Source organism: Eriocheir sinensis, chromosome 10 (genome assembly GCF_024679095.1).
Source record: "Eriocheir sinensis breed Jianghai 21 chromosome 10, ASM2467909v1, whole genome shotgun sequence".
NCBI classification, from domain to species: Eukaryota; Metazoa; Arthropoda; class Malacostraca; order Decapoda; family Varunidae; genus Eriocheir; species Eriocheir sinensis.
The window spans coordinates 3,640,534-3,666,609 of NC_066518.1; the positions used below are offsets into that span (position 1 = coordinate 3,640,534).

At 43.7% G+C, this 26,076-nt stretch overlaps 1 protein-coding gene across 4 annotated transcripts in view; it reads left to right on the forward strand.

Moving 5' to 3' along the window:
- Positions 1-1,888: 1,888 nt before the first annotated feature.
- Positions 1,889-26,076, forward strand: part of LOC126996456 (protein Wnt-7b-like) — an 86,917-nt gene continuing 62,729 nt past the window's right edge. The window contains exon 1 of one of the 4 annotated variants that reach the window (XM_050856916.1): positions 1,889-2,418. The gene's annotated coding sequence lies outside the window, so the exon portion shown is untranslated. Of the gene's footprint in view, positions 2,419-6,640; positions 7,176-26,076 lie in introns of those variants that run through there. The other 3 variants (XM_050856915.1, XM_050856918.1, XM_050856917.1) reach the window with 3 other exon arrangements.

Here is a 26,076-nt window from a genome sequence, read left to right on the forward strand (position 1 = left end):
TCGAACCTGATGCTTCAGAAAAAAATAGCATTTCAACTTGCTGAGCACGATATGCCCGTTGCAAGACTTTTTTTGTATATATATATATATATATATATATATATATATATATATATATATATATATATATATATATATATATATATATATATATATATATATATATATATATATATATATATATATATATATATATATATATATATATATATATATATATATATATATATATATATATATATATATATATATATATATATATATATATATATATATATATATTTATATATATATATATATATATATATATATATATATATATAATGTATATAATATATATATATATATATATATATATATATATATATATACATATATATATATAGATATATATATATATATATATATATATATATATATATATATATATATATATATAGAGAGAGAGAGAGAGAGAGAGAGAGAGAGAGAGTGTGTGTGTGTGTGTGTGTGTGAGTTGCATACTCGTATGGAGTATGTATCTCACGTGTGGGGGGGCTCCACTCACACAGCTCTCTTGGACAGAGTGGAGTCTAAGGCTCTTCGTCTCATCAGCTCTCCTCCTCTTACTGATAGTTTTCTACCTCTTAAATTTCGCCGCCATGTTGCCTCTCTTTCTATCTTCTATCGATATTTTCATGCTGACTGCTATTCTGAACTTGCTAACTGCATGCCTCCCCTCTTACCGCGGCCTCGCCACACACGACTTTCTACTTAAGCTCATCCCTTTACTGTCCAAATCCCTTACGCAAGAGTTAACCAGCATCTTCACTCTTTCATCCCTCACGATGGTAAACTCTGGAACAATCTTCCTTCATCTGTATTTCCTCTTGCCTACGACTTGAACTCTTTCAAGAGGAGGGTGTCAGGAGACCTCTCCTCCCGAAATTGACCTATCTTTCGGCCACTCTTCTAAATCTTTTTAGGAGCAGTGAGTAGCGGGCTTTTTTTTTAGCATTTATTATCTTTTTTTTTATGCCCTTGAACTGACTCCACTGCTGTAAAAAAATACTAATATTTATTTTAATTCTTGTTTTCCCATCCGCAACACTGATGAGGCTAAATTTTAGTTTCACGCCTTTACTCTTTTTCCAACTCCTGCTGCGTATTAGGCATGAATGAAATGGGTGCTATAATATAAACCAATAGACTTTTGATAGCTGACACCGAACTCCTGAACACAATCAACAACAAAGTCATCCAAGGCACTCCACAAACCCGCGAGAATGACACAACACGAGTACGCGACACAAGCCTTTGTATGGTTATCGTATTACGTCAACGTGAACATTGTCATTTTCCTCGTGTGGAAGATTTTCCTGTCACTGTTCCAGAATATTTTTAGTACTATGCGCGTCATCCGTTACATATGTATAAAATATATGCTCTATAATAATAGGGGGAAATACACAAATAGACATGTGTACACAAGTGCTGTTTAGAGTGACACACACACACACACACACACACACACACATATATATATATATATATATATATATATATATATATATATATATATATATATATATATATATATATATATATATATATATATATATATATATATATATATATATATATATATATATATATATATATATATATATATATATATATATATATATATATATATATATAAATATATATATATATATATATATATATATATATATATATATATAGAAAGATACTTTGTTAGCGTGTGCTAATGTGCTGGAAAGCTCTAAATCACACTAGACACAAGTATTTTACTTCACGAATATGTATAGATAAAATTATTCGTTTGATTTATGTTTGATTTCAAAGATTTTTTTTATACTTTACTTCACCCCTTTGAATGCAGAGAAGTGCTGTGTTGCCCCGAGGCTCTTGCGCCCTCCACACCTTTGATCTCGGCAATTCCATCCAACCCTCCTGCAACGACTGAGGGGTGAAATCCGTCCCCTCTCAGCCCCTGGTCTCAACAGTGTTAATTCCCCTCCCTTGTAAAGTTCGGAATCCAACAATATCACCCTCTGCAGCTGCAGGTCGGTGTGGCAGGGTGCTGGAGGCTGCCTCGCCCCGCCCCTCCTCACGCCCGTCCAGTTGCCTCACAGATTTAAGGGAGTTGCCAACTTTTCCTTTATTGTTGCATTATCCGGCAGAGTCTCCTCCAATCAATAGATGGAGGTGATTCAGAGGTGTGAGATGCAATCATGATCCAAAACTAGCCTCCTGCGTGAAGACACTTCCAGTCTGGTGCTGAGCCTCGTGGCGCACGCGTCTGGAGCAGCCCGTCTGGCGCATCTCAGAGCCCCGTCACGAAACACTGCCGCGCGGGGACACACACGCCTGCACGGCACCGGAGTTTAACACAGCACAGCAAATTACTCTGAAGTAAGGACTTACTTTGTGTATATAAAACTCTTCCTGCTAGACAGCTTTATAACGTTTTATATTTAATTTGTAAACTTGACAATGGTGATGCTGCGGTGACATCGTTCCCAAGCTAGTGGCCTGGAAGCTCGCCAAAACTGAGAAGGAAAATTGGACAGTTCTCGTAAACTTGCGCCACTTACAAGTCTGCCCGGTAGAGATAACGACAGCAGCACCACTTTATTGTTGCTTTTCGAAGTTGCATGTTGATTTAGTTATAGTTATTTGCCTAACTAGATATTTTTCCAAATCGAAAGAAAATTACCAGGTGAATGGCATTTGCAGTACTCTGTGGTTGGTAGATTCACATCACATTGTTCTTCGCCTCTCCTGATAATATTTTACATGATAATCGAGTGCCACACGTGAACTTATATTTAGCTTCGCCTCACATCCACGCGGCCTCACCTTACCAAGGCAACCTGCAACACCTGCCGCAGAGAGCGATACGTCTGCTCCGCCGCCTCAGTGACGCAAGTAAACGTCAGCCGCTGGTCGTGCACATTACTTTCCCACGTGGGGTCAGGAATAACTGGTGCCGGAGGCTGCGGCGAGGGGCTCGGGTTACCCGGTGCGGGGGACCGCCAGGAGACTTATCAACACATTATCGCCTGGCTAAAGTTACCTCCGTCGGCCTGTCCTGTCGACCACGCCCCTCCCGCACGCGTTATGTATACAGGTGTGTGTGTGTGTGTGTGTGTGTGTGTGTGTGTGTGTGTGTGTGTGTGTGTATATACATATATATATATATATATATATATATATATATATATATATATATATATATATATATATATATATATATATATATATATATATATATATATATATATATATATATATATATATATATATATATATATATATATATATATATATATATATATATATATATATATATATATATATATATATATATATATATATATATATATATATATATATATATATATATATATATATATATATATATATATATATATATATATATATATATATATATATATATATATATATATATATATATATATATATATATATATATATATATATATATATATATATATATATAGGACTACACCCCACAGAGTTCATGCGTTAAGCAAATCGATAGATCCTGCCATGAGGTACTGAGGATGGGATAAGGCATGGAAACTTGCCCGGAGGAAGCCCCGGGTTTGACGTCGTAGGTTGAGCGAGACGCCCCCCCCCCCCTCCCCGGTTTATGTATGACCCTATTGATATACTTACAGCAAACACACACACACACACACACACACACACACGCACACACACAGGAGCCCAGTATGAGCTGCAGGTATCGGCCGCCGGCCAAGGAGATGCTAGCCGTGAATCCATGAACATTGCCGCTCGTTAGCCCATCATAGCGCGCCAGTGTCCCTTGGCGTGGCGGCCTCAGCTTTGTGTTGTGATCCGTCACTGGCGGCGGACCCCTGCGTCGCGGCAACGTGGCGGCTCATCGATCACATTATCATCAACTCGCGGCTCCCCGGTCCAGGCCGACGACGACGGTAAGCGGCTGCACAGATTTGATGGCACTCAAACTGCACTTTGCCAGCGTCCAACGAAAAGTCGCGCAGCTTACTGAAAAAGTGGAGAGAAAAAAAATGTATATATATATATATATATATATATATATATATATATATATATATATATATATATATATATATATATATATATATATATATATATATATATATATATATATATTGGAACCCAGATGTCCTAAATGATGAGGATTTTGAGCCCTAAAAAATGTCAAGCTAACATGGTCGCCTGGACGGACGGGCGAGGGAGACAGCCACTCGCTCCTCCATCATTGCCGCGATGATATCGTGGCCACACTCCGTCTGGCGGCGCACTAGACACCGTTAGCAAGGCGAGACGTCCCGGCCCCCCTTGCCCCCTGATCCGCCTGCATGACCCACTCTGGCGGGAATCAAGGCGTGCGTCGCCCTCAGACTATGCTGCTGCTGCTGCTGCTGCTGCTCTGTGTGTGTGTGTGTGTGTGTGTGTGTGTGTGTGTGTGTGTGTGTGTGTGTGTGTGTGTGTGTGTGTCTTGGTGTGTTTGTGGGTGTTATGTGATTGTTTGTGTGTGCATGTTTTTTATGTATGTGCGTTTGTGTGCGCTCTTCCACATATGGTTATACTACCTGTAATAAGCAGGTTCCTTCCGTTCCTTACCATGTAGAGTTTCACTGTTTACCTTTCACCTTTTCCTGCCCCTCTGGGCGTCATCCTTTCAACGGCTAACGGCAACTGTAATTACAATAACAAAAAAATAACTGGTACAACTATTACTACTGCTACTACTACTATTACTACTACTACTACTACTACTGCTACTACTACTACTACTACTACTACTACTACTACTACTACTGCTACTACTATGAACAACTACACACATATTGCATCTGTTTTATACTGTTATGACAGTGTATTATGTACTACCACTTTCACATTACTTCTGTTTAATATGTTTGCGTGGGTGATCATGTCTTTGGGACAGTTCTTCAGCAGAAGACTCACTTCTCTCCCTGCAACAATGTGGTGTCCTTTAAGGTATTAAAATTGGTTTTGGTGGTTTCTGCTTTGTCAGCAGCGCCTCACGAACACAGGAACGTTGGAAGTATGTGTGTATAGCGGCACCCGTCAACAGATCCACAACACCCAGGTCCTGGATTATTCACCACTGGAAGTGACTTTTAACAGGCTTTAGGCGTGGAGTGAGGTTAACAGAGTGAGTCAACCGCTCCAAGACCACGGTGATGCACTTCTGTAGCTCCATGAGATCAGTGTTCCGTCCAAAGATCAGTGTTCCATCCACACCTCTTCGTTCGTCCCCAAACCCTCAAAATAGGGCAGTCAACCAGACTTCTAATTGTTCCGCTAACTCATGGCGTTGGTGCCACCAGCTAAGGAGTTGTGCAGCACATGCACCTCGTTTATGCTACCGAAACTCACATATGCCTCCCCGCCGAGGTCATTCTCTCTGACCCTTCCTAAAATATATAAGCTCGTGTGGGTGCATAATAATAATAATAATAATAATAATAATAATAATAATAATAATAATAATAATAATAATAATAATAATAATAATAATAATAATAATAATAATAATAATAATAATAATAATAATAATAATAATAATAATAATAATAATAATAATAATAATAATAATGATAAGGAGGGGGAGGAGGAGGAGGTGGAGTAGTAGTAGTAGTAGTAGTAGTAGCAGTCGTATTTCTTGTCAGTGCTGATATTGTTCTTGTTGTTACTGTAGTCATGGATGTTGGGTTAATGCAACCGCATCTGTCCTGACACTCTAATCATTCTTCTATTACTTTTTCTACAACAACTACAGCCGTCACCACTACTACTACTACTACTACTGCTACTGCTACTACTACTACTACTACTACTACTACTACTACTACTACTACTACTACTATTACTACTATTTCTACTACTACTACTATTACTTCTACTACTACTGCTACTGCTACTACTTCTACCGTTACTACTGTAGTTAATAAGAAAATTTATAATCTTACAACAATATCAAAATAATAATAATAATAATCATGACAATAGTGGCAGTAATAATAGTAGTAACAATGATAGTGAAAATGGTAATGATAATTAAACTATTTTAATAGTAATAACAATAACATCTATAATAATGGTAAAATCCTCACATACACCTTTAGTTTCGTTATTATCCTGTGTTTGATTACATATACACATTATAGCACTTTGATTTTTCTTTCATATTCATTCGCAGAATTGTATTTCGCTGGTAACTTCATATATGCTATTTCTAAAACGCTTTTTTTGTTCTTACTCTGTGAAGTTTAATTCTGAAGATTCGGAACGACACAACAGGCTGTCGCTACATCTTACATCACGCTGCTGACAAGGTGACGTCTTCAATTATCCCTCGCTTATCCTTCCTATCCCTCGCTGCTCGCTTTAATGTCACACGCTTAACCTCCTTTTGCTGACCCTCACCTACGAGCCTTCCTTCCCCACCGTCTAGCCGCCGCCTCCCATCCCTCGAGTCTCCTCTCACCTGCCTCGCTCCTTCATCCTTCCCCGCCCGCTCAGGTGTCTGGTGACATGCGGCAGCTCGTCCGCTCGCGCTGGCCGGAGCATCCGTGGGTTCGGGACATCATTAGCAACATATCGTGAAACTGATCCGCCCGCCTGGTGCTCGTCGGCGCTTTTGTACCGCTTCCGTCGGCGACTGAGTGGCCCCCATCGAATGCCGTGGGCAGTGCGGCCTCTGATCGTGTGTTCTCTTGTGATGTGGTGGCAGCAAAGGCCTGAAAGTTAGCTGTTACGGTGTTTCGGCAGCTTGTCGAGTGTCGTCAGAGCTCGTGTACTGATTTTGGGAAGTAGTGTCTTTACTAGTGTGTGTGTGATTCCGGGCTGCTGTCTATAGATGGGAAGATATACCTCCAGCCGTGTGATGGTCTCGATGTGTTACTGCTATGCGTGTCTAAGTGAATATCTTGTAGTGAAAAAGTAAACAAAAAGCTCCCAATTCCTGGTGTGATACGTGGGTAAAACAAACCTTCGAATGGTTACTGTCCTCAGAGAGCTGTGAAAAGTTAAGTGTATCTAGCGAGAGCCGCAGCCTCTAGATACAAGGAGAGGAACGGTTCGTCGTCACTTCGGCTTTTACAGTAAGTTGCACCGCCATGCATGTTCTCCTTTACGGTTGATAGCGGGGGTTTAAATAATGTGAATAGGAAACATGCGGCGTATTTGGTGTAAAATATTTTGCGTGTAGTGTTGTGTTACATGTCCTTTACGGATATAATCTTTGCAGGAGGCAACATCATGTGGCGGAGCAGGACGTGGAAACAATTTGTGTGGAGTAGAGGAGACAACTCGCATAATCTTGAGTACTGTTCTGTTAAGGCTCCTTTCACGGACACTTCACAAGGAGGGTGGCAATGCATTTGTATTCTCCTCAGATACTTCGTGATAATAAAATTATTGTGTATTATCTCGCCTTGTTGAGTGAAACAGGTTTCTGGTGCCTCGCCACGTAGTTACTTTCGTTGTTCTCAAGGAAGGAAAATTTGGAGGATTTATCTGCCGTGACGACGTGTACTTAGAGGAGAGACCCTCATACTGTGTGAGAGGCGAACACGTTACCCTCGGAGCCTGCATGAAACGGAGGCCCTGTAATTTTGATTATTATGAAAAGAAGGCGTGACCGTCTAGTGACAGACCATGAATGGTACGAATCCTCGCAAAGAATAAGGTCGAAAGTCGATACGAGAGCAACGCATGCTGCAAAGAAGGCTTGCTGAGGCTGTACCACCCTGGTAGTTATATGCAAATTGGTTAAATTGCTTGAGTCTGGAGGCGCGTAGCTAAAGGCCGGCGGGGGCGACATCGGTAACATGTGCCTTCCTTGCTCCGCCGAGACGGGCTTGCCGCGGACCGCCGCCTCGCTGCTCCACGCCATCGCCCTCACTCGTCCGTCTCCACGAATGTAAGCTGGAACGCCTCACTCTAATTTTCTATCGTAGTGTCGCGGTTTATATGGCAATGTTCGCTGTACTCATCCCTGAGTTTACGCGTCAATAATTCTTAGTAAGGTTTGTTGACGTTTATGTTTTGTACAAAAAAGTTTAAATTGAATATGACTTTTATAGATCATGTTTTTGTTCGGTTTCCCTTTTGATCGAAGCTTCATTCTTCTCTAAACAACATGCGAACTAAGTGTGCCGCCGCTTGCAGGAACACCACACTCCGGTGCACACAGCTTGACGCCCATCTGTAGGTTTGTGGGATGTGTTCAATAAAAAAAAAGTTACTTTTTTATATTTTCTTGCTGGTGAAGCATGAAAAAGATATATAAAGATCATGGCAAACTGCAGATTGTGAAAACTAAGTCATCTGCTTCACACCTGAAATGCCAAGACAAGAATAAGTTAATTTATGAACCCAGGCCTTAATTTCTTAACCTCTACTGGCCACTGATTTCTTTTGTGAAGGTGTGTGGGAATAATTTGCCTCTATAACCCATGCCATTAAGAACGATGATTATGAAAACAGAAGCTGCATTGATCGTTCAGTTTTCACTGTTACAGACACTTGGTTCAACGCGGAGGCCGAGAGTTCTGGCAGCGGACTACTTATTGTCATTGACGGCTTTTCGTGTTTAGCCGCCTGACGCTGCGATGAACACGGCACACACCTAAAAGGTCCACGACGACACGTCAGCACTTGAAGAACAGCAGTTCTCCGTCCTTAAGTCTAAAATCATCCCCCTGACGGTGCCCTCGAGCCACCTAAACCGGATCCATTTAAGTTAACTAAAGTGAAGTAAGGAGAGTAAAACATCCGCGTTGGCCAGATGACTTGGGTTGTCTTGAGCAGTGTGGCAACTGCTAGTGAGAGGAAGAGTGAGGAGATCAGAAAAAAAACTTATATTGTTAGACCTCACGTAGCTGTACTGGTGGCCTTGAATACCACACCGCCCGTCTTTTTTAATCAAAGCACTGAGGAGCAGCCGCCAAGACAAGATTGATTGCAAAATGAGCCTCATAAAACAATTGTGGTGGTCAACGGCTTGCTACAATACGCAATTTCACGGTTAGCGTAACGCGTGCAAAGCGAAAGCACTGTATTCATCACGCACACATTGTTTGCCGATGTAAATATAGGAGATGTGCACGCCATGACGACGCGGGCCGCACCTGCCGCTGCCTCCCGCTGCAGCGAGGCGGGCGGGCTGGCGGCGGGCGGGGCTCCTGCTACGTTGTTCTCGCTCAACGCAACACTAAGTAATAATCCGCACCTGCCCATACCATTTGCAATCCACTTTGCAAGTTTTGCTTCACACGCCCAGGTATAATGTATTCATTATCGGATAATATTTTGTGCAGTCTGTCTCCGGCTGGGCCACCGTCCGGGCAGGGAGCAGCAAACTACACACCACCTCTATAATCTAAGCTCCGCTACTGCTGGCCGCTAGGGTGACTAGTGTGACGCAGTGGTCCCTTCGTGCGCCGCAATGGTCAGCGCCACCCGGCCGTGTGCATCATGGCCCCGGCTGTTTGCGTTGCTGTGGACTGTTGGGGGCATCCCAGCCTTCAGGTGCGGCGATGGTGTAGCTCTCATTTGATCCTTCTAATCTACTTATCTCTTCCCCCGTGTGCCCAGAGTGTGTGTTGATTAAGAAATAATGGCAAGGATGATTTAGGTGATGGTAGCAAAATAGTTATAGAAGTAGTAGTGGCAGCAGTAGTAGTAGTAATAGTGATAGTAGTAGTAATAGTATTCATATTAGTAGTAGTAGTACTACTACTGCTACTACTTTTTTTTTACGTATATGCCTATGGCGCCGGTAGGCTTTCTTGACTGGGCCTGATGGTCGGCCCCAGCCCGTCATGGCGCAGGGAAATGTTTATAGTGGCGCGCCATCTTACATTGGATCATGCTGCCCCCCGGAGCTCATCTTTGACCCTAGAATCTAGAGTCCGGGTTGATAGGTGGCCTTCTGGACAGCATGTGGGTAGCCTTAGGCCACTCGGCGGTGACTGAAATATCCCAGCTTGTGGCACCGGGCGGGGCGCGAACCAGCGTCGTCCTAGACGTGGTGCCGTCACGCTATCCACTCAATCACTACTACTACTACTACTACTGTTATGTATAATTATTATTATCGTTACGGTATATTTTTTATCATTATTCTGATTAGCATAACGCCTAGCTGCTAGCGAGGTAATAATGTTTTCGCTGTCTGTTTGTCTGTCTGTCTGTCTGTTTATGTATCTGTTCATTACCAAAGTGTCTCCAAAACTAACTGACATATAGTCCCGAAATACACTTCAGTATCCTAAGAAGATTATTACAAGCTGATTAACTGTTGGGAAAACTCTGAAAAAAAAGAACTGATTAAAACCAAGCAGCGTATTATAGTTTTTTTTTTTTTTTTTACAGCAGAGGAGACAGTGCAAGGGCGTAAGAAAAAGAAAACAATATGAAAAAAACCCCGCTATTTACTGCTCCTAAATAGAGTAGAGTGGCCAAAAAGAGAAATCAGTTTCGGGAGGAGAGGTGTCCTGATACCCTCCTCTTGAAAGAGTTCAAGTCGTAGGCAGGAGGAAATACAGATGAAGGAAGATCGTTCCAGAGTTTACCAGCGTGAGGGATGAAAGAGTGAAGATGCTGGTTAACTCTTGCATAAAGGATTTGGACAGTATAAGGATGAGCTTGAGTAGAAATCGAGTGCAGCGGGGCCGTGGGAGACAGTGGGAGGCATGCAGTTAGCAAGTTCAGAAGAGCAGTCAGCGTGAGAATATCCATAAAAGATAGAGAGGCAACATGGCGGCGGGATTTAAGCGGTAGGAGACTGTCAGTAAGAGGAGAGGAGTTGATGAGACGAAGAGCCTTAGAATATACTAGCAATTGTGCGGGCGAGAAGAGCCGTATTATTTGAAATACGATGCGTATTATCCTTGTTTTTTCTGTTATTACCTTGGTAATAACCGTGACAGCAAGAACTGTAATATTCATAACAACACGTAATAAAAATACGTGAATGAGTGAACAAGAGAACAAATAAAAGTGATTTCGCGCGGGCACAAGCTGCACCAGGTGTGTACAGGTGCGCCGGCCGCCGCTCCACCTGCCAATTTGAATTCATATTGACTGCTCGTTTTTTTGTTATAAGAAAATAAACTCCACACTGAGGCTGTCAATTTGCACTCGGGTAGTAAATTATTGAAGCAGGAAAACAGGCAATTGCTGGAAAAAAAACAGCATCATATATATCTCAAACCACTTTTCAGACGAATTTACATGGGAGTCTAGACTAATGTGGAAAACGCCTTTATGCCGTTGCCAGACCTCAGTGGTGTTTGATAAGTATGTATGCAGGAAGAGACTGGGTGTAAACCCTTTAAACAAGAAGCTTGGCCTGAGTGTTGCTTTTATTGTATGCAAGTGTTCTCTTAATTATAGTAACGAGACATAAGTATGATTAAGCGATTACTCCTGTCGATAGCGCCAGATCAGGGTGGGTATCATCCAGTGATTGCAAGGCTCGCCCACCCCAGACTCTTCCAGCAGATGGGCTGCCGGTCTGCTTTGCTTGGTAAGGGGAGGAGGCTCGACACATGACCCACTGTTTGCTCGATTTACAATAACTCGCCGAGTCGGCTGCATATTTCGTCGGCGCAGTTTACTTAACAATACCTGCCTCGTGCTGTTAATTAATTTATCGGATGGCATTAAATTTGCCCAGTTTTTTTTTTTTTTAACAACAAAGGAGACAGCTAAAGGGCACAAAAAAAGGAAACAATAATAAAAAAAAGCCCGCTACTCGCCGCTCCCAAAAAAAGAATCAAAAGAGGTGGCCGAAAGAAAGGTCAATTTCGGGAGGAGAGGTGTCATGATACCCTCCTCTTGAAAGAGTTCAAGTCGTAGGCAGGAGGAAATACAGATGAAGGAAGATTGTTCCAGAGTTTACCAGCGTGAGGGATGAAAGAGTGAAGATGCTGGTTAACTCTTGCATAAGGGGTTTGGACAGTATAGGGATGAGCATGAGTAGAAAGTCGTGTGCAGCGGGGCCGCGGGAGGGGGGGAGGCATGCAGTTAGCAAGTTCAGAAGAGCAGTCAGCGTGGAAATATCGATAGAAGATAGAAAGAGAGGCAACATGGCGGCGGAATTTAAGAGGTAGAAGACTATCAGTAGGAGGAGGAGAGCTGATGAGACAAAGAACCTTAGACTCCACTCTGTCCAAAAGAGCTGTGTGAGTGGAGCCCCCTCACACGTGAGATGCATACTCCATACGAGGGCGGACAAGGCCCCTGTATATGGATAGCAACTGCGCGGGGGAGAAGAACTGGCGGAGACGATACAGAACGCCCAACCTCGAGGAAGCTGATTTAGCGAGAGAGGAGATGTGAAGTTTCCAGTTGAGATTTTGAGTTAAGGATAGACCGAGGATGTTTAGTGTTGAAGATGGTGACAGCTGAGTGTTGTCGAAGAATAGGGGATAGGTGTTTGGAAGATTGTGTCGAGTTGATAGGTGGAGAAATTGAGTTTTTGAGGCATTGAAGGACACGAGGTTCCTTCTGCCCCAATCGGAAATGATAGCAAGGTCTGAGGTTAAGCGTTCTGCAGCCTCCAGTCTGGAGTCGTTTACTTCCTGTTGGGATGGCCTTCTATTGAAAGAAGTTGAATAATGCAGAGTGGAGTCGTCGGCGTATGAGTGGACAGGACAGTTTGTTATGGAAAGAAGATCATTGATGAATAACAGGAAGAGAGTGGGTGATAGGACAGAGCCCTGTGGAACACCACTGTTGATGGGTTTAGGGGAAGAACAGTGACCGTCTACCACCGCAGAGATAGAACGGCCGGAAAGGAAACTGGAGATAAAGGAACAGAGAGAGGAATAGAATCCGAAAGAGGGCAGTTTAGAAAGTAAAGACTGGTGCCAGACTCTATCGAAGGCTTTCGATATGTCTAGCGCAACAGAGAAAGTTTCACCGAAACGGCTAAGAGAGGATGACCAAGAGTCAGTTAAGAGAGCAAGAAGATCACCAGTAGAACGCCCCTTGCGGAATCCATACTGGCGATCAGATAGAAGGTTAGAAGTGGAAAGGAGTTTTTTGAATCTTCTGGTTAAGGATTGATTCAAAAGCTTTAGATAGACAGGAAAGTAAAGCTATAGGGCGGTAGTTTGAGGGATTGGAACGGTCACCCTTCTTAGGCACAGGCTGTACGAAGGCATACTTCCAGCAGGAAGGAAAGGTAGATGTTGATAGGCAGAGACGAAAGAGTTTGACCAGGCTGGGTGTCTGCACGAAAGCACAGTTTTTAAGGTTAAAAAGCACGACATTGTAAGTAGAATTATATGCAACATTTGGATTTTTAAATTTAATAGCGATCACCATACAATCATACCTGGCGAAGTGATATTAATGCAACAATCCAATAAGCGACGACCTTTCTGTTTGATCAATAAGTAAATTTGCAAAAGAAATGTGTTTTCGTAACTAAACTATAATATTAATATGAACTCTGAATACATATATATTTCCTTTATTGTTTTTTTAAGCATCCTACAGAGTGGAGTTTGTCATTCGTCTTCCTTTATTTTTTGTAAAATAATCGAATGATATTCTTGTTCAAGGATCATCTTGAATATCGAATTGAGAGTCAAAAACAACTCATCGTTTGGTGCGCGGGTTGAAAAGTTCATTGCTGCGGCAAAAACAAGTCTGATTGAAGTCTTGATCGGAGATAAAATCCTTGCTCCCCTATAAGTAGCATCCCTTCCCCGGAGACTCGGGGCAGGGCGAGGCTGCGTGATGTCATCTCCATGCATGCCGAATGAGCCAGTCTGTCGAGAAGCCTTTAGACAGGGGAGGGGCTGCTTCAGCAGTCATACTGATGTCATATTGCTTGTATTTTTAATATTGATCTTAAGCTCTTTTTTTCGCGCCAACGAAACATTATCCCAAGTGTATGTCGTCAGTAACAACCGAAACATAGTCACAAAGTTGCGATAATTTATACTTTCGCTTACAGCAGTAGCTTGCGAAGGTTGGAAATTGATTCGCGTGAAATATGAACAAGATTTACCTGGTGGTCAAAATTCCTGGGTACAGGTGTATAAAATGTGTGTATAGAAATATAACCTAATTTATCTTCTTCAAAATTATGCTGACTTTATTGCCACTGGAAAAGATTAGTTGTTTTGGTTCATTACTCGAAGAACTTGCATTCTTGTTTTAGGCACGTTTATTTTTTTTCTTTTAAAATTTGAATAAAAAATATTAATGATAAATATGTTTTAAATGATTCTACATACGGCTCGGACTTTTCATTACTATGCCCGTTTCAAGTGTGGCTACTAAATGGCATGCTAAGTAGATAAGTATAAATGATGGCACCAGCTCGAATCATGCTCAGTTTTTTTCTTTCATGATTCATGGTATCCTTAGCTGATTAAGATTTAAATGTAGTAGATAATTTATAGCTGCTTTTACCATAATTTATTGCAAACTTTCTACATGATCGTGATTTAACGGTTTTTTTTTTATTTGTGTGTGTGTGTGTGTGTGTGTGTGTGTGTGTGTGTGTGTGTGTGTGTGTGTGTTGCCTTCCGATTGTTCTCTCCTCGTCTGGTGCACCTCCGCAGGGCCACCATGCAAACACATCGACACCAACGCAGTGAACGGCGCGTGCTAAGTACCGACGAGGGCTGGACTTCATTTCTGAGTCCCTGAGTCGGTGTGTTTGCCGCGCCGCGGAGGCGTGCGGAACACAAAGGCCCGGGCTGTTGCTGGCGGCACCCGTCACCCTTTTCGGCGTAGTTGTTATTGTGTTCTTCTGTATAGCTGTTCTGTGTGGCTATTTGTTATTTTGTGTAATGTGTTCTTGTATTTATTTATAAGTTTATATAGCCTATTTGTTTATTTGGTTATGATTTAGTTATTATTATTAATTTCACTGTACATAAAACAATTTTGTAATGCGACTTCTTAGTATGGATATATAGTGTAACGGCCGACAAATTGAGGACACTGTTGTAAGCAGGATGTTGTGATCCTTCCTATCATAAAAATGAGGCTTGGAGAATATCCTCCACGAAGAATGTGTGCGTGTAAGTCGTCGTTTGCCGACAGGACTCCTTAATGCAGACCAAGGTCGCGGCCAACACCGCCTCCTGCTGCTGGTCGGGACGTGGCCTGCCTTGTAAAACTTCGCTAAATCGACTAACGATCAGAGAAGGAACCTGGCAAACACGACATTGTACGCCTTAATGTATTGTCCAGCGCGAACTATTGTATGCTAACAAGCAGGCTAGTGTAGCCTCGAATTTTGCAACACGCAATCAGTGGCGTTACTCACCAAAATCGATAGATCACAAGAAGAGTTATTCCTTGATGCGGCGCAGCCCCCGCCCTCCCCGTGAGGGTTCTGTGCTGTGAGCCGCCCTTAACACCCTGAGCTGATCGAAACAAAGACGAAAATCCAGGCGCCAAAATGCAAGTCTAATGCAGGCGTCAAGCAGGTCGTGGCGCCCCGCCGCGGGAGGACAGCAGCGGTGGTCCCGTTGTTAAGTTTAGCCAAGTGGCTGGCACTTAACCACGACACCTTTTCCCTCATTTTAGCCCCACACGTACTGTCGGGCAGCAACCAAATCTATGCCAATGCGAAATAAAAGTCCTAATACACACACGTGATCTGCCTAATGGTGGCCCCCTGAGCGCGGCGGCTATGTCCTGCGCCTCGGGTGGGCGCGGCGCAGTGGGTGTCGGGCAGGGGCGAGGAGGGCCGCCGCCGCGTCCAGGTGAGGGACGGTGACACCTTTTGGCTCTGTGTTTGGAGCGGCGCGTCACCACTCCCGTAATATATTTCTCCTGGGTATCTCAATCCTCTCGGGTATTATCGCGTCTCCTATTATATTCCATCCATCTTTTCCTTTCGTTTTTTTTCTGATCTATGTTTAAAGATTTCCCTGTCCCATAAATCTGGCAGGTTGCATCAGGTTACTGACCGAATGGGGATGAACAAAACTTGGTGTATGGTTTTGTGTTGCATCCTAAATAAACAAACGAATGAATGAAATTGAGAGCGAAGCATAAAGAAAAATTGCCCCTAAAAATGGGAATGGGGTGTCGCATTCTCAGGCTGATGACACCGAGATTAGGCGGTCTTGCTGTCAACTCCGAGGCCGCCGCCGGATCTGTAATCTGAGCCAAGGCGGCGTGAACCAAGCCGGCCGAGTATGGCTAATGCGAGACTTTTTTCTTTCTTTCTTTCCCAGTCTTACGAACACACACACACACACACACACACACACACACACACACACACACACACACACACACACACACACACACACACACTCTCTCTCTCTCTCTCTCTCTCTCTCTCTCTCTCTCTCTCTCTCTCTCTCTCTCTCTCTCTCTCTCTCTCTCTCTCTCTCTCTCTCATGCTCAAGTTTCACAATCGCCTCATATTTCAAGTTATAAAGATGAACATCAGTTGGCTAACATCACAATCGTGTATTGACACAGAGTTACTACATGAGTATATCAAGGGAAGCATGTCCTATACACGTATGTGAAACAAATTTATTGATCCATGTTGAATAATATTAATTTCTTTTAATGCATAAATCATCAACATTGCCGACTGAAAGTGATAAAGGACTTTTATTACCCAAACATTATATAATTCACTTAAGATCAATGATGCCTCTTGCTCATTAGTAACTCAGTGAAAGGTGTGTCTGTGTTTTAATGTGTGTGTGCGTCACAACCCCGTTGTTACGAAACACCTAACGCAATCATCATAATCCCCGTCGTCACAACACGCGCTCGGTCACCGTCACTGGAGCAGAGATAGACTTGTTTTCTCCCGGCCAGTGAGTGTCTGGCAGCCGGCAAGGCCTAAGCCGCGCGAGGTGGCCGCCGCCGGGCCGTCATGAGGCATGCAGGGCACGACGCGCCCATGACACCGACACGGGATCAAAAGATATATTCGTGTGATAGAAGGTTTATCAGATTACTTTTTAATGGCATAATGCGGAAGCCACTGCGTCTCGTGCACCGGGAGAACCTCAGGGGAGAGCACATGCTACCTCCACCTGGAATTCTCCCTCCCTCCCTTAACCACCTTACCTCCAACACACAACATTCCTCATCAACTCCTCCCCAACTCCTTCCCTCCTCACTACTTCATGATTTTCCCAGCACCAACTCCTCCCCTCCGCACTGTGCCATCCCAAAAACCAAGCACACCTCCACGGCTTCTCAACTTGTCACTGCCTTCCCCCAACACACATCACTTCTCTTCCCCTCCTCCTCACTACATCACCCCAACACCCATCACTCCTCTCCCCCCTCCTCACTACATTCCCTCAACACACAGCATTCCTCCCCTCCTCCTCACTGCATCTCCCAACACCCAGCACTCCTCCTCAGCCCCTCTCCTCTCTCCCAGCACTTGGTAAACCGTTCTCCTGGCCTTTGCTTCTTTCCCCCTCACCACAGGCTACACTTTTCATCTAACACCTCCCATCCCCACATAGCCGCACATTCCCTTCCCTACCATCTGGTTTCCTCGCCTCCCCAATACCTGTCCCCATCCCCCTCCTTCCCACCCCACCCCCTCCTCGCCCCGCACTCACAGGTGGTCGTGTTGACACTGGCCGGCCCGAGCGGGAACATCGCGTTGACCGAACAGTCTGTCTGGTCGGCGTCCAGCTGCTGTTGCCGCCGCCAGCGCTTTGAAATCTATAAAAAAGTACTTGATATTTTTTGCTTCGTCCCTACATCAGCTGGTGAGACTTTCATCCGGTGACGGGGGTGAGTGACGAACATGTGTGTCCTAACAACGTAAGGTGGCGTCTCATAAAGTGAGAAAACAAAGTTTTTGTTTTGTCTCTTTCCCAAGAAAAATAATCAGGTCTCCCGGCTGTTTTCCGTCAGTCACAGCCAAGCCAGGCTGTTTTGATCCCGACAGGGGAAGCGAATCGTCTTTTAAGCCCCGGCGATGGAAATGTTTGCCGAGCCTTTAAGGCGGCGCGGCGCGGCGCGGCCCGTGTACCCAGCCAAGTGGGACCACGCGACGGCCTGACCCAAGGCCCGGCCTCTGTGGACACTCAGGACCCCTCCCTCCATCGCCCTCCCTGCATTAGTGCTCCACCATCCGAATCACTGCAAACACTGCACGTCACCGGCCGTCCCGTTCCTTGTTTCGCAAAAGTGTGGGCGGGAATATTTCTGTTGGGGGTCGCCAGTGTCGTGGCGGCGCGGCAGCCTTTGGTTTGCCGCGGGTACACACATCACCTGGCGGGAAGACGGACGATGCAAGGCCACTTATCCTGCAACACTGGTAAATATTTGCCTTGTCGTGAGGACAGCCAGGCAGCGCGAGGAGATGGGTAAGGAACGCTGTTTAATATGTAAGGTATGCATTCAAAGTATGGACGTGAAAACCGTGAAAAAGAAAAAAAATGATTATGTTCCTCTAATCATGAGCCAGCTATCTCGAGCCCTGCGTCACGAACCGACCAAAACAATATTGTAATGGTCTGCAATTTATTGAGTGTAGTGGTGTTTTATGATGGGGACAATAGACGTTATAGAAGTCGCAGTAGAATTAACACATTGAACATGAGAGAGAGAGAGAGAGAGAGAGAGAGAGAGAGAGAGAGAGAGAGAGAGAGAGAGAGAGAGAGAGAGAGAGAGAGAGAGAGAGAGAGAGAGAGAGAGAGAGAGAGAGAGAGAGAGAGAGAGAGAGAGAGAGAGAGAGAGAGAGAGAGAGAATCAATAACGTAGAATGCAGACTATAGTACAACATATACGATAAATCATTGAGTAAGGTAAGTGTGTAGAAGATGACCGACATAAGCACTATATGTTTTGAGCTGCAGACAAATGGACTCTCCTCTTCATGTAACATCCCTGCTGATTCTAAATTCGCCTTCCATTAAATATTCTGTGTAATCGATATTTGAGATCTTTCCTTCTCCGTAAATCTAGACCTGACATTCGTTATCTTAGTGCTTGCTGAGTCTGTCATTTGCTTGCTCAAGGGCACAAAAAAAGGAAACAATAATAATAAAAAAAAGCCCGCTACTCGCTGCTCCTAAAATAATCGATAATCATTGTTGTGGATCGCCGTTGTTAAGTCTCCCCTCGCTGGCATGTGTCGGCGCCATACAAGGGCTCGGCGTGCCCTGTATATAGTGCCCGCCTTTCACGTGTCGCTGCTCCACCCACGCGACGCTTTCAAACGGCGCTGATACAAAGGCTATTCGTCTTATCGACCCCTCGCCCTTAACTGACCGTCCTCAGCCTCCCACGCTCCGTCGTAACGCTGCTTCCCCTCTTATCTTGTACCGCCTTTTGCACGGATATGTGTCCTCTGACCTCCTTCTCTTTTATCGTCGCTGCCTTCTATCGCTTTATGGCTATCTGTCCTCTTACCTCGCTGAATCGCCTGTCTCAGCTCTTCAAGGGACGAATTGCACAAGACACTCCACTTAGCTATCCTGTTTTCATTTATCTAAGCAAAGAGTTAAGTAAGACCTCTAAATTTTTCGTCTCTTTCTGTTTAAAGTAAGAAGAGCTGATTCTGTGCCCTTCCTTTTAAAATATATACCTTCAGAATTTGTCAGGAACTTAAATGCCTATATTTTCTCCTTTCATTAGTCTTCTGACCATTGACAGTCACCACTCCGCTGCTTTCCATCTCATCTTGTTTGAAATAGGAATATCTTGTCCTCTATGCCTTTCCCATTAGCGTTGTATGTTATTATTTCGAAACATATAAGAAAATAAACTGTTCCGTCATCCATTTTTCTCACCAAATAATGAGAGGTAATTTTCCATCTGTCTGTTTCATTTCCATAATCGTGTTTCATCATACTTTTTTCGTGCGGTTATTTTATGTGTTCTTTCAAAACAAGTCCAGAATTTTACCTTTTAGCTATTTCATTTTTTTGCGCTCTGTCCACTGGAAGAGTTAACCAGTATCTCTACTTTCCACATCTCGTATTATTAAACACTTCTGAGCCCAAGTACACTCATTTCACAAGGCTTTCATATGAGTTGTGGGCATTTCCAGGGGTAGCTTTATGACCCTGGTGGTAGTTTGACCCTTTCTTTGTACCATGAACCTAAAAATGCATAACAACCCGATCACCTTACTGACCTTTGGAATTAGTTGATGTGAGAGGCGAAAGCATCTAACAGTACCGACCTTACAGTTTGAATCAATAATATCTTGTCTTCCAATATGGCGTTCCTGCTCTCTTTGAACATATTCATTCAAGACACGCCATAAAGTGAAACAGCACAATCCTTATTCCAAACTTTTGCGTATACTGCACGGTGTTTGAGAAGCCTCCCTCTCCGTGTAGCGTCTGGCCGAGGCACATGTACGAGGCTGCGTACTTGCACGTCATTTCATGGGTAAAAACTGTGGGTAACCTTGAAGCCTTTGTTGGTGTTGCAAAGTGTTGGGTCATTCCAGTAAATCATCGCTTTTCTTATTTGCTCCACGCTTTTTATCTTCCCGCTCTGTAATTTTAAAGCGAAAGGAGTGACAGTGATGATGAAGCTCTTTGAAGTGTACCATTTTTTTTATTACGACACAGAAAAGCAAAAATTATTGACTATTTTTCCAGTGATAACAGATTACTTGTGGATTATTCATTGTGTGAGAGAGAGAGAGAGAGAGAGAGAGAGAGAGAGAGAGAGAGAGAGAGAGAGAGAGAGAGAGAGAGAGAGAGAGAGAGAGAGAGAGAGAGAGAGAGAGAGAGAGAGAGAGAGAGAGAGAGAGAGAGAGAGAGAGAGAGAGAGAGAGAGAGAGAGAGAGAGAGAGAGAGAGAGAGAGAGAGAGAGAGAGAGAGAGAGAGAGAGAGAGAGAGAGAGAGAGTTTGATATACAGAGCCTTTGCCTGAATGTCATGGCTGAAGTGGTTCGTGAGGCTGAAACACGAAGAAAAAGACTTGTATTTTTTTTTCTCGTGAGCTGTGTTTCAACGTTCTGCATTTAACTTACCAACAAAAAAACTGGTTTGAATGATAAGCAAATACATCGTTCACTTAATATTATAAAGAAAATATGTACTGTCTATTGCACCTGTAGGCTTTCTTCAGGGGTCTTTTTTTTTTAGGAGAGGGGGTGAAGGAAAGGAGGAGTTAGAGGAAGGTAAAGTAGGAAGAGAAGGACAGTAGAAGTAGACAGATTGGTGGGCGATTTATATGTATAGTGGCTGCCGCGGCTTATGACTCTTGTTTGGCCGCTTATGACTCTTGCTCCTCTTGACCGACGTAGCTGAAGTTAGGATTAATCGAAGACCCGAGCAGCATGTGGGTAATCTTCCGCCACCCGACGATGGTTAAGAAATCAGCGTGTTTTCATGGGACTCGAGCCAAGGTCCACGAGCTCACCACGCCCGCACGCTTACCACTCGGCCACCGCCTATAGGAGGAAAAAAATAAGGAAAATGGAAAAAGCTAAAAAAGACAGAAAGAAAGAAAGAAAGGGGAAATAGCAAGGAAGAGGACTAGGAGGAAGAGAAGGAAAACTGAAGATAACTATTGAAACATATACTAAATAAAAGGGCAAGTATAATTAAGACGCAGCATCACGCTATAACAGATCCGAGTATCATAACAATATAAATAAAGAACATAACATAGCATAAACTCATCAGACCGCGCACCATAAAGCTGAACTGTTACTTGCTGGTGTCGGGGACGGAGAGAACATTGGAACTCTACTCTCATGAACTATCCTTCCCTCTAGTTGCGAACATTAGGAAGGGAAAGAAAACTGAGACTATAGTTTACTTAATTTTTTTTTTTCCTTTGCGTTTCAGACACTGGGCTAGAAAAGGAAATTGATGTTCTTTATTTTCTTATTTTCGTTTCTTTTCTCGGAGTTTCGTCTCCCTTCGTGTCTCAGTCGGTAATGGTTTATCATCTCCTTTTCCTTCTCCTCCTCCTCTTCCTCCTCCTCTTCCTCCTCCTCCTTATCCTCCTCCTCCTTCTCCTCTATTTTCCGTTACTTTCCTCGGAGTTTTGTCTTTCTTTGAGCTTCACTTGCCAATAGTTAACCATTCCTCCCCCTCCTCCTTCTCTTCCTCCTCCTCTTTCGCTTCCTTCCCCTCCCCTTCCTCCTCCTCCTCCTCCTCCTCGCAGCCTCATTTGTCGTCTGCCCGTAATCAGCGGCTTGTGTGTCCGGCGGTCGGCTCGTCTTAGCAGTCACCCCAAAACACGGAAAACACATTAGGTAACATCTCGCTCATAATGGCTTTATTCCCTCAGCGTTAAATTATCGTCATCTCTCCCGTTTGAGCTTCCGAAGGATAAAAAGCTGCTGGACGGCGAAAAGTCTTGTGGTCTGATAAGCTTTTCGTGACGTCCCTGCTGCCTCGACTTGTCCGGTGTGTCTGTATCAGGACGAAGCATCGGCGGCCGGGAGGGTTTTGAGATGGGAGGAAATATGGATCAGATAGAGGTGGTGGCGGTGGTGAATGTGGTGGTGTGGTGGGAATATGGTGGTGGTGGTGTTTGAGGCTGAGGTGAATGGCATTGATGGCACGTTTTGGTGGTGGTGGAGGAGCTTAAGACGGTGGTGTGGGTGGTTGAAGTCGAGATAATTTTCTTTTTTTACGGTAAAGGAAGCAACTCAGGGATAAAAATGAGAGAGAGAGAGAGAGAGAGAGAGAGAGAGAGAGAGAGAGAGAGAGAGAGAGAGAGAGAGAGAGAGAGAGAGAGAGAGAGAGAGAGAGAGAGAGAGAGAGAGAGAGAGAGAGAGAGAGAGACAGAGAAAGAGAAAGAGAGAGAGAGAGAGAGAGAGAGAGAGAGAGAGAAGAAAAAAAGCCCGCTAGCCACTGCCCCAGTAAAAGAGAGTGTATAGTGGTGGTGATGATAGGGACCAAGATGGTGATGGAGGAAGTCAAAGTGATGGAAGTGGTGGTGGTGGTAGAAGGGATGGAAGAGGGCGAATTCATGGAGGTGATGGTGGTGGTGGTGCTGTTGGAGGTGGTAGAGATGGCGGCGGCGGCGGCGACGGAGCGAGGCCTCAGAGGGCGTGCCGCTGACCCTTCCTTCATTGACTAGTTTTTCGGCACCGATGCCCTACAAGCTATTCACATTAGCGCGATGATAGCAAGGGTTAGGAGGATCAGGGGAATAGGGAAACGAGAGAGAGAGAGAGAGAGAGAGAGAGAGAGAGAGAGAGAGAGAGAGAGAGAGAGAGAGAGAGAGAGAGAGAGAAGAAAAAAGCCCGCTAGTCACTGCCCCAGTAAAAGAGTGTAGAGTGGTGGTGATGATAGGGACCAAGATGAAGAAGAGAGAGAGAGAGAGAGAGAGAGAGAGAGAGAGAGAGAGAGAGAGAGAGAGAGAGAGAGAGAGAGAGAGAGAGAGAGAGAATGATAATGACTAGATTTATTTTAATGAAATGATTCACAAGTGGGAAGCAAGGCCTTCAGGAATCTTAGCCTTTTTGTTTAAATGAGTTTAATTAGGGGAGATATAAATAGGCATTTCTAAGATTTGCGCTTTCTATAATTGCTCAAGTGAGCAAGTGACGAGGGCAACTTCTGCTTCATAAAATTGACTGGCTGAAAGATAAGAAACCGATATCAATATTTCCTTCTCCTGGGAAGAGAGAGCCAGGAAATGTATTCAGAGGAACCGTCGCAGCAATTTCAGCGTTAGAAAAAGTTGAGGTCTATCGCACCGCGGTAGAAAGGTAAGGACTCGGAGAATGTAGAGAGCTGATGATACAAGTAGTTTTAAAACAATGCCAGTTTTAACGAGGCCGTGTGTGTGGAAGCACCCGACGCTCGCTGGACACTCCCACACGAACAGCACACGTAACATGGTTGTCGTATGACCAGGTAGGGCATTACCGTTGCTGCAAACTATCCCATTCTCCCTCTGGTTAAGCACAGATGAAGTCACTGTTAAGTGTCTGGTTGAAAATGACAAGGGCGGGATAACAGAAGTAGAGTTAGTGCAGTGTTTAAAACCAGCCTGGTTCAGTCAGGCGGAACATACATGATCAGGTGTGTGTATAACTGTTTGGCTGCTTGTCACCGGAGAAAGTAAGAGTGAAGGAAAAGTCGTTTGTAAAAGATTAAGTCGGACGAAAGATTGAGAAACCATCTTCATTAAACACAAAGGAAAAACGTTCCTCCTGACTGATCAAGAACTATTGCTTAAAGGTCAGAAGTACACCGAGGCTCGGCTACTGTTCTAAAAGTTACTCTCGAGTGGACGTCTAACAGAAGGCGCGGCGAGGCACGCAATGCAGACGACAGGAGGCCAATGACCGTCGGCCAGGTGACTCAAACACTGGACCAGACGAAGCTTTTATTTGTTGAACACACATCCATTCCTCTTGCCTCACATCAGCCATGACACTATGAGCTTGCCCGTCTTTTTATTGATCCGTCGACCAGTCACAAATAATGGATATGTAGAGAAATTTTGATTATCGTGCGTATTTCCCGTCCTTTTTCCTCACAATAGCGATGGAGTATATATTTGATCGATTTTTTTTATTTATTTTCAGTCGACATTGTATTCAGAAAGACGATTTTACGTTGCATGACTCACTCGGACGAAAGGAAAGAAATATCTGCGTCGCAACCCGTCATTTTCCATTAGTATTTGACGAGGACACTTTTCATTGTTTCATTTTTTATTGTCCCGTGTGTTGAGTCTGCACGGCTCATCTTCCCCTCCAGCCAGTATCTGTGATCTGATGTGGGGCGTTTTGCTCCAAAGAGACGGAATGAGTTCGGTTGCCATTCGTCACACTTCGTCACGGTCAGCGATGTTCCCTTGATAACTTGGAGTATAAACTAGCGCAGATTATTATGGGTGACGCCGCGCTGCGAGTTTTATGTGGCCGCCGCGCTTTAAGGCGTCCTCAGGGTTCGATACCGCCAGCAATAAAAGCCAACACCCCAGGAGCCTTTTAGCGCCTTGCTGCCCGCGGCTCGGGGCGTCTTACATGTCCTTGCAGTGACAAAGGCCCTCTCCTTCATTTCTGTGTCAGAAAGGAAAGTGAACAAAGGAGAATTGATACTGAATAGCATTCGTTTAAGAAGTAGTGGCAAAACGAGTCAAGTAAAAAAGTTTTGTTTATTTTGCATATTTAACCTGTTTTTCTTTCCGATCAGTGTTTATGAATTATTAATTATATTATCCTCCTGATGAATCTGCGGCCTTTCGCAGAAGGGACAATGGCCACATGATGTAATAACTGCGTACCTTGTTTACGGTATATGAATTTGATAGATTGAAGACCACATCTTCCATTATTCCTTTTTAAAGAAATCTGTTTTAAACCATTAAACCATGAATCATCGACGCCCACCATCAATCATTACAATGTGTTGGGTAAACAATGCCACTGCAAGCCGCAGCTGGGGCTCCCGCCAGCCAGCGTGCCTACCTGTCTAGGCCGGTGACACCCGCGCCAACGCGCTGCCTTGTGCTGGAGGTGTTCACGTATGCTTATGATATATATATATATATATATATATATATATATATATATATATATATATATATATATATATATATATATATATATATATATATATATATATATATATATATATATATATATATATATATATATATATATATATATATATATATATATATATATATATATATATATATATATATAGATATATATATATATATATATATATATATATATATATATATATATATATATATATTCACACACATACATATATACAGGGACAGAAAAATAAGTTGTCTGAAGATCCTGAGTGAAGACTTTTATGATTCTCTAGTCCGTGCGAGGCGAAGGGTGAAGATGTGCCAGGAGATAGCGAGGGACGGACCTTGAGCGCGGCACGGAGGCGGAGGGGCGAGGCGTGAGGTGGCCGCCCGGCAGTATGAACTTGATGCTTGTCTGTCCAGGACTTGAAACTGACATAACTAAAAATAATGCCCGACTTTCCGAGCAGTGTTTGTGATGGTGGCCGGGCGGGAGGCTGAGGAAGGGTCGTGCGTGGTGTGGCAACACTCACCA